The sequence below is a fragment of the Echinops telfairi genome, unplaced genomic scaffold (genome assembly GCF_000313985.2).
Source record: "Echinops telfairi isolate 266 unplaced genomic scaffold, ASM31398v2 ScPeMD7_1;HRSCAF=3_0, whole genome shotgun sequence".
NCBI lineage: Eukaryota > Metazoa > Chordata > Mammalia > Afrosoricida > Tenrecidae > Echinops > Echinops telfairi.
In genome coordinates this window covers 80,617,317-80,627,424 of record NW_022103896.1, presented here as the reverse complement: position 1 = coordinate 80,627,424, position 10,108 = coordinate 80,617,317, and the positions used below count along the sequence as shown (strand labels likewise).

The following is a 10,108-nucleotide window of genomic DNA, read 5'->3' as shown; positions in this document are numbered from 1 at the left end:
TGGGTTTCTGTGGTTCAGAACCAATTTGAAGGAACCTACCAACAACAATACGGGTGACAGTGACAGCCCCAGATTCCATCATGAGCATTGTTTAGCTGAAAGAGCTGAAGAAAACATTCAAGCTTCCAGTTCCAGTCCTGAAATATTCTTTTAGCAAAATACCAAACAAGGCAAGAAGCATCAAAGAGAATGTAATAAATGCACAAAGTCACTGTGTCACTGGCTGGCACGCCACTCTTTCAGGTGCAGTATATGATCAAGAGCCAATGATACTGAAGGAAGAAATCACAAACTGCACTCAAAGCATTAGCAGGCAATAGGGCTTCAAGCCTGGACAGATGGTCAACTGAAATGTATGCAGCGCTGCAGACGTTCACCTTCCGATGCCCCGAAGTTGGGATCAGAGCTACTGGTGGAGAACTACATTTTCATCTACGCTGAAGAAAAGGGATGCACCAGAAGGCAATAATGACCAAACAATAACATTAATATCATATGTGATTAAAATTTAACTGAAGACATTTCAGAAATGGTTTCAGCAACACACCACAATTGTTTGTGTATTTGAACCAACTTTGCAGCCATTTATGTCCATCCATCTAATTGAGGAATAAATATATTAATTAAAGTCACAAAGGGTTCGCTTTGTTTTGTTTCACTTTATACGTGCACAGCTTTGTCTTAAATAGAATGTATTTAAAATTCTCTGTGTAATCAGTGGATGACTGAAAACTGCAGACAATTTCCCTAAGTCATACACTCATTATCATGCCTTTGAAAAGATAGCCGATCAAAACAGTGCTTCGGAGGGACTCTGCGGGGCCAGCCCCTTACATTCAAGGAAGAGAGGTCAGTTTGATAGATTTTCTTGAAGGTAGCAGAATGATAATCGTGGCTTCTTAAGAGAACGTTTTCAGGAAATTGTGATGAATAAAAAGACCAGGCAAGTGTGCAGAGCTTTTTGTTTAACCCATTATAATAAAACACCTGCTCATTCTGTGAGTGTAGCTCAGACTATCTGTGAGAATTTTACTGGGAAACTTTACCTCATCCACCACATAGCCCGCACCGCGCCCCTTCGGGCTCTCTTTTCTTTTTACAACTCAAATAACATTTCAATGGGACACATTAGCTCAAGGAGATAAAACTGCTGTTTGGACATGATGTAAGTCCAAGAGAGGAGAATTATTTTTGAATAGGTTACACTCAACTGCCGTTAAGTCAATACTGACTCATAGTGACCCTCTAGGACAAGACAGAACTGCCCCTGTGAGCTTCTAACACGGTGACTGTTTACTGGAGTAGAAAACCCTGCCTTGTTCCCCCTCGAGAGGCTGGTGATTCCAACTGCCGAACTTGCAGATGGCAGCCCAACTTGTTCCCATGACACCACCAGAGCTCCTTTGGATAGGCTCGACAGATGGAAATACTACCTCCGTAAGTGGATATACCTATATTTAGAACATATTTAGAAGCAACAGTTTTACATTTTGATGTTGTTTAATAAGGGATTCTATGATTTTGTAGTAACACTTTAAAATATTATCCCCCACATATATCAGTCCAACAAATGACTATTCTAGAGACAAATGCTTTTTTGGATATATGATTTGGAATATTTTCTCCACATTTTTAGCTTGCATTTCATACTCCTCAAAAGATTTTGCAAATAGGTGTTTTTAATTTGTATGACGTCTGATTTATCTGTTTTGTCTTGATGTGTTTATAGCATTTTTAACAATATTTCTTTTTGTATTTTTCTCAATGGTTACACTAGATTTTGTAATATAAATGCAAATATCACAGCAATCAAATCAGAATTTTACAACTGTGAGTAAAGTAGAGAAAGCTCACTTCCATTTTGATCAGCGTATTCTCCAACTTTTAAAATACCTTTTAAGTATTTCTTCTACAATACGTTGATCAGAAAGTTTCAAAATCTTATCTTAGCCATCAAACATGAATAAGTTAATTTGTGACAAACAAAAGTCTATTAGGCTATTTGTTTTTACTCCTGTATTTGCCAATGCTGAGGTTCTTCTTTCCTCTCTGAATTTCTGAGCCACATTTCTCTCCCCTCCCCTCCCCCTCCTCACCCTTCTCTCTCTCCCTCTTTCTCATGCACACACACACACATACACATACACATTCTGTTGTCATTTTCTAATGATTGATTAGAATCAGAACTTCTGAATTATTTATCATCTTTATTTTCTCTCCACACTGAACAAGATTTATGCAGGACAAAGGATACAGCATTTAGAATTGTTTTTTCCCAGCATTTAGAATAGGTTTGAGGTAGTTAGTTTATTATGCCAAGCTGGCTGATAAACACATGTGGTGTTAATTGAAGGGCGGAGAGATAAAGTGCTCGGTGAGCCTTGCCTTTATAGCTCTTGGGTCTCTTGCTCTCTGATGGTCGGACCAGGGTGCAGCTGCCTTAGACAGTTCCCTGCTTCAGCTGGCAAGGCACACTTCCTGCAAGACATCCTCAAGGAGAAGCCACATGGACCTACCCTGGTGCAGCCCTGGGTCCTGGAGCAGCCAGCCATGTGGAGACCCCTGCCAGTGCTGAGATGCTTACACACTCACTGACTCAGCTTTCCTCCTGCAGTCTGCATCATTGGATGAGTTTTGTGAGATGGAGGAGGACTTTGTGGATTGGTGTTGGACATATGGGTTAATGGGTGAATGTTGGACTTGTGGGCTTGAGCAGCACTGGGTTGGGATGTTTTCTTGATGTGCACTTACCCTTTATATAAAACTCTCTCTTATACATATGAGTTTCTGTGGATTTGTTTCTCTAAAGTACCCAGACTAACACAAGTTTGCATTGTTTCCTCCTGGTTTCCATGTAATTAGACGAGAGGTCTACCGATATTTGATTTGCGGGTCACCTACACGTATTTAGTTTCTTCTCATTTGCTACTTTCGAGTTTGTCCTTGCCTTGAGTTCAGAGATTTGATATGATGCATCTTGGCTGGATTGCCGTGGACATATTTGGAATTTGCTGTAAAATGTAGCATTCACCAAATTTAAGAAGTTGTTGATCATTATTTGATATTCTCTCATCTAGTGTTATATTTATATTTGTATTGAGAATTAGGAAGAGACTAGTCTATGCTTTCTTTACCAGAATAAAACCTCCAATTCTCAATTTTGAACACGAAAAAATTACAGCTGAATATGACAGGCTCATAGAGATGTAAAAATTGTCACTCTAGAAGATGTGGGATTGCAACTGGAATGATTTCTCAAACTGAAGATAAAGTTTGGGTATTATTTGCATAGCAACGATACTAAAACCATGACAATTATAAAGATTTCATAGTTACTCCATAATTGTAAGATGTCTTAGGATGACTTTTCCGTAGAAGCAAACCAATGATGTTTTGTATATATTTATATATATGAAAAACGTTATCAAGAAAATGGTTCATAAACTTGTAAACATGGGTAAGTCGAAGTTCAGGCAGGTGCTAAATTGGTGGGTCAGGTGTTAACCTGGAAACTTCTCCTGGCTCCTGTAACTGGAGGCTTATACAACCAAGGTTGATGTGAGGACCATAGGCTGGTGACTGCAGGGGTAAATAAATCCAAGGTCAGCAGGCCAAGAGTGTGGCTCCAGAAGTGAATGAATCCAAGTTTGACAAGTCAGATGACTGGTTACTGATGACTCCCAAAGCGTAATGGCAGGCTATTGGCTCAAGTCCAAAGAACTGGCAGTGGATAGGCCGGATGCTAGGTCCATACCCACCAGAATGCAAGCAAACGTTTCTATAGTGTTCATGTATCCTGTAAGCAAGCCACCGTCCCAAGAAAACATTGTTAAACCGATTTCATCAGGGCTGTAATCTGAGTAAGGTTGTTTCATTTTACTCTAATCTTACCCTCTGATGGAGGCTTACAAACAATTAACTGTAATTAATTACATTGCATTAGGTCAAGGCATGAGAAAATTACTAGATGGGAATGACCAAACCCCTGAGAATCCTTTCCCAGTTAACACAAAACCTAAATATCCCAGTGCGCACGGATATACTCAGAAAGAAACAAGAACAGAACAGTGAAGTGCTGATGTTAGCCTAAGTTAAAAGGATTGTTAGTATAACCAGCAATCACTTGTTAATGAGTCAGTCCCAATCCATGGTGACTCCATGTGTGTGATAGAATTTCTCAGTGCAGCCACAGGACTTTCAGTGCATTATATTTTGAAAGTATATCTTCAGCCTTTACTTCCAGAGACAATTCAGAACAGAGGCCATGCAAACAACTTCTGGAAGCACACATCTGATCCCTGTAAATCAGAGTGAACTCCCGACAGCCTTGTTTTGACTATTAGTAGTCAAGACATGGTTGCTAGGAGTCAGAATGGACTCAAAGCAGTGAGGTATGTCCTGTTAAAGCACTCTTGTTAGGCACAATGGATAGGTATTCATTACTTTAATCAGAAAATAAAGAGAAAGTCATTTTAGGAAGCGTTTGTGAGGCACAATGGAAGTGAGCTGTTTCCCCCCTAGAGTCCCTCTTTTCTCAGCATTTACTGTAGATGAGGAAAGGGTGCTCCTAACACCTGCATGGTGACCTCTGAGCAAGCAGACTGCGAGTTACAAGTGAACGGAAGGAAGTGAGGCTCACAGGATGAAGCAAATTCAAATTGAAGTCAAGGCTGCGTCTGTCCACTGAAAGGCAACAATTCTTTTGCCAGTCTCTCTCCAGGGCAGGAGGCTTTTATCCAGAAAGAAGCAGTTATAAAACAAGCGAACAACAAAAAGGAAGCATGTGTCTGCGCCCACATAGCTCTTCATCTTCCGCTCATTGATTTGTGCACTCACTACATGCCACAGGCAGACTAAGAGATGTGGTCTCCATGTCAGCTGCTATCTGTAGAACAGTAGCTTCTCACCTTCTTCCACAAGAAAGTAATAATATTTATGAACTAAGACTGAGGTTTGTCCCTAGAAGATTTCTGCTTTATTATAAAAACTGAAGTTTGAGAGTCCCCTCTCTCATCCGCCTCTCCATCCCAGCCCTTCAGGTCCAACTCAGCCTTGGGAATGGGCCAGTATCAGAGACCCATGCTCTCAGAGCCACTTGACAATTCAGGACAGAGACTCTGGTTCACTGCTTTGAACATTTCAAGACAGGCACTCTTGTCCGCTGCTCCCTGGAAGTGCCCAAAGTATCCCTTGTAATATATAGGATTAACAAAAAATTGAATGAAGATCTTCTTCTCTGCCATGTCCAATCCGAGACCTGATACTGTCATCCCCACGTTTACTAAGAGTACAGCCAGCAAAAAAATGCATCATTACAGAACTCTGCTAGCAACCGTTAGGATACGCTGGATCCTCGTCCATTGGTTAAGGGGTGTGCTTCGATTGCCTAACACATAAGGCAGTTTCCCCCTGTAGCGTGGGGGGCTGTGGTTCTCCTCCACGGCCCTGGACTGTGTGCCCCCGTCTGACACGGGTGCTCTTGGAGGGGGAGGAGGTAGTGGGGATCGGGAGGAAATGGTTTGAGGAAAGTCGCTCTTTCACAGGCGACTCTGTGACGCACTTACTGAAATGGTAAGACCCAGTCACCCTGTCTAAGTATTTGGCTTCAAGCGCTGTTCCACGCAGGACTCCGAGAAAATCATTAATGGCAGACTCACTGGCTTATTTGTTTTGGAAACAGAAGGACACAGCTCACCACTCTGGGTAAAGCCCCTTTAGACAGTGGAGGCCTTTATTTACCTGCTGCTCTGACTAACCCAGAGGCAGGTGCTGCCCACTTGGTAGCATGACTAACATGTCCTGCCCAGACTTGAAGGCTCATACCTGCCCGCGCCTCCCTGCATACCACGGGCTCGCCCCCACGGCGCACTGCGCCTCCTGGCCCTGCCGTGGAGCAAGATGCCCATTGGAGGAGAGGGAGACAAAGCCTGCTCAGAGGCTCCCAGCCCCGGGGCCAGCTAATTACAAGTTCCTGCACCACTTGACGTTCCTCAGCTGACATGCCTGAACTGTGCGAGACCTCCTCGTGAACCGCGCCACAGAGCACGAGTCACACATAGCCCGGGCTCCCCGTGGACCAGGCCGGGGGATGGCAAGTCCCATGCCTTGGACCCTAGCTGCAAACAAAAGCCCCTCTAGATGCCTGTGCAAGAGGCTGGGCTAACACTCTGGGGTGAAAGGCAGTGGGGATTCATAAGAAAAGAGTTTTAACTGGCGATTTTCAAGGTTAGGTGCATGCTTGTTTAACTGTGGTAGAAGCCTTGGCCAAGTGTTCAGAGCCTGCTTTTAAATTCTTCTTAATTAATAGGCAAGTGTGACCGCAGCACAAGAGGCGTTCTTTTCTATAGCAGTTGGTCCTTGCTTCTTTGTTCTCTCTGGTGCATCTTTGTACATCTTACACACAGTCAAGGCTCATGCAGGTGAGAATGGACTATTAAAGCAAATTCCCACCTCTATTTCTCCCCCTCCCCCCCTGCCCACTGCTGGATTCAGGGTTCAGATAATCATCAGCTCACTAGAATCTGGGTTACTATTTGAAATCCAGTCTTATTGTATTGTGGAGTCACCCAATACACAATGCATTTTCTTAATTGAAATAAAACAAATGGTTTTATGTGCTAACCTAAAATACAGGATGTTCAAGAACTGTGATCAAACAGAACAAATACATTTTCTTTTTGAGAAGGTTGACCAGCTATAACTATTACTTGTTTAAAGTAACGCCCTGTTCTCAAGAGGATGGATGACATGGATATATTTTGTTTGCTAATTCTTATTTGCTTTTGTTGTTTTACTATGACTATGTTTGTTTGTTTGTGTGGTTGGTTGGTTCCCAAGTTTCATTCAAGGACTCATCCAAAGTATTCCGGAGAAGTGAGTTCTCATCTTCCTCTTCCTCTTCTCCATCCTGGTTAATCTGGAAGTAGCATATCCATAACTTTCTCTGCTGTTGGAAACCACACACAGCCAATCACGTAGCTTAATCTTCTTCAAGTGTTTTTTTTTTTGGTGCGATATGTCAAATACTTTTTGAGAAAAGCCACCTCTGAGGTCACAGTAATCTTGCTCTTGCTCCCCGGAGATGGCCGGCTTTCCCATCCCCCTTGATGACCCTCCTGAACAAACCGCTCGAAATCGGCAGCATCCACAATCCGGTCTTCTACAGGGTGGGTGCAATCAAGGGTGAACTTCAGAGCCGGCGTCTTTTCTTTGTCCCTCTTCACCACACGCTTTTCACAGGTGCCATGGCTGGAGCTGAGGCACACTGTGAGTATGTTCAACTGTATTTAAACCTTGCTGCTTCAACGGAAACATCAATTGCTTGAGTGTTGATTTGAAAACCCAACGAGGAGCTAATTTGCATATTACATAGATTGATAACGATTTTTGTGTGCCCATTGGGCATGAACTGAGAAGGTAGGGTTAAATATGTCTGTTAGAGAAAAGCCATCATACTGGTAATTAGGGCAAAGTGAGGTTGACTTGAATATTCATGTGAAGACCATGCAAATCCAAGAGATTATTCTCCATTAAATAACTAAATATGTGGCATAATTCCAAGGCAGGCCTCGGAAAGCTCCTGTCTGACTATAAAAGATAAAAGTGAGTGCAGGTGCCCCTGCTGTGAGGACGGGGGTATGCATTACATAGTGGCAGGTACATTTTCCTGCTAAGTCAAAAGTTGATAAAAGCGAATTGTTTTTTATCAGATCTTGCAAAATATATATTTTGGAGGCTTAAGTTAAACGGATGAAGACTAAGGATCCTTTCTATTTAAAGTAACATTACCATACTACTAAAATGAGTTGATGCTTACAAGTAATAAATTTGTGTACAGGCATACCTGGCTTGATTGTGCTTCTCTTTATTACGCTTCACAGATATTGCATTTTACAAATTAAAAGTTTGTGGCAACCCTGCATCAATTAGTCTGTAAGCACAGTTTCCAGAAGTATACTCACTTGGTACCTCTGTGCCACACTTTGGCAAGTCTTACAAGATCTCAAACAGTTCTATATATATTGTATTATAGTTTGGTGTAGATATAATGTTATATGCACTGAGAAACCAAATAAAAATCATGAAACTCACTTCATTACAATATTATCTTTATTTCAGTGGCGTGGAACCAACGTTGCAATATTTCTGAGGTATTCCTATACTCTTAAAAGTTAGTAAAGAGCTTGAGGATACTTAGCCTTGATATTACCCAAGAAAAGTACATGAGAAAGATTTTCTAAGTTGAAGGGTGCCAAATGTACAGTGGAGGCAAGCTAGCTGTTGGAAGTATACTGAGAACTTTGATTTTACATTCTGCTCATAATAAGGGAACTTAAGTTGGCATTATCACTTAGAAGAATATTGATTAGCAATAACACATCATTCTCTACCAACTATTATAATGTGTTGTTCATTTTAAAATATCAATGACATGCTGACCAATAAGGCCCCATTTAGGACTACTTCAGTAGGATCTTGCTTTTGTGCACTAAAACTAAAACATTTTCCTCCTAAGGAGGAAGCTCTTAGTATCCCCACCTATCTGTGTGTGTGTGTGCGTGTGTGTGTTTAAAACATAAGATTTAATTGTTAGTGTTACCATTTAAAAATATTATTAGCAACATATGGACACAGCTGTTTGAGTTTGGTATATTTTTGAACTCGAATAGAATTACATATTCCTTTAAGAGGGGGAAACTTTCACATTGTTAAAGCAAAAGCCAAATAATTACAAATTGATAATAAACATGTCCAGAATTTTCTCTCTAACTTAAAACCAAGATATGCCATCCTGACCTCTGCTTTTATTTGCTCTTTCATTTTTTTAGGAGTGAACATTCATCTGTTTTAAAAAAAATGAACATAATGCATAAATGCCTTTTAGCTTTTCACACTCTTCCTTTAGTCTGATAAACAAACAAAAAAAGGGTGGTGGTGGTGGAAATGGGGACAGGGAGTAGATCTAACATTCAATAGCTCCCTCGATGATTAGAAACATTTGCTGTATTGGCTGATTAAAATTAAAAATAAAGGTAAATATATAAAATTGACCTGTCTCTGTTAATGACTGTGTAAACTTTGGCTTATTTTCTACTTTCAAAAGATGATCCACTTTTAAATCGATGGTGCAAACAATGAAAGTGTTTTAGAGTCTGTACTGTCCAGTAGGGTAGTCACTGAGCTGCATGTGGCTATTGAGCACTTAAAATATGGCTAGTACAACTGGTGACATATGTGTTTAAATTAATTTGAAATAAAATATCCACATGTGTTTAGTAACTAACATATTAAACAAGAGATACATGGTATAACAGAACAACAAGAAAGATGAAATTTAAATGGCCCAAATGTAACAAAACCTGAACCGAAGAAGCCTAACATTGGAGGTGTGTGGAGGGAGAGAAGTGTGTAGTTAGAGAGACAAACTCTGTCCTAATCCAGTTTCTGGTTCAAAACATAAAGAAAGGGTTTGGAAGCTGCCACTGTCTTCCTCACAGCCAGTCTAAAGCTGGATGAACTGAAAACCAATAACTTTCTTAGGTCTACCAGAGAAATGAGGGATTTCGCTGCCTGGGAGAATGAAGGGCATGCAACTGTCTTAAAAACTCTAGGCACAGGCAGACGCAGTGAATCCGAGGTATCCAGGAGCAAAGGCCCAGGAGCAAAGGACTCCAGATGGAGCCAATTCTACTAGGAACAATGCAACTATAATTGAAAACTTACTAGCACTCTAAAGATAGAGTCAAACCGAATGCCCAAACCCATTTGCAGAGTGTCATGCACATGGAGTCTGCCTCTTAGGAGTCCCTTCGACTAGTCAAGGGATGTAAATAGCTTTGCTATAGCAGACATTGTAAAGCTTATTACAGCAGATGTAGTTAGGATACAAGGTAATACTTACTCATTTTGTTTCCCATTTGACCCATTTTAAAGATGCTTCCGTTTTTAATATCTTAAGCTTTCTCTTGAAATGAGGTTTTTTTCATGTTGTTTTCTAGTAATTGTTGTTGAAAGGTGTTTGTTTGTTGTTATTGATTGTTTGCTTCCTGTTTGTTTTATCCAAATCCTGTATGATTTTCAACATATGAAGCCTAGGATTGTATATAAG

The 10,108-nt window shown here is 40.9% G+C and overlaps 1 pseudogene; it reads right to left on the bottom strand.

The window, feature by feature from the left end:
* Positions 1-6,799: 6,799 nt before the first annotated feature.
* The window catches only part of LOC101662931, a 9,375-nt pseudogene continuing 6,066 nt past the window's right edge, over positions 6,800-10,108 (bottom strand).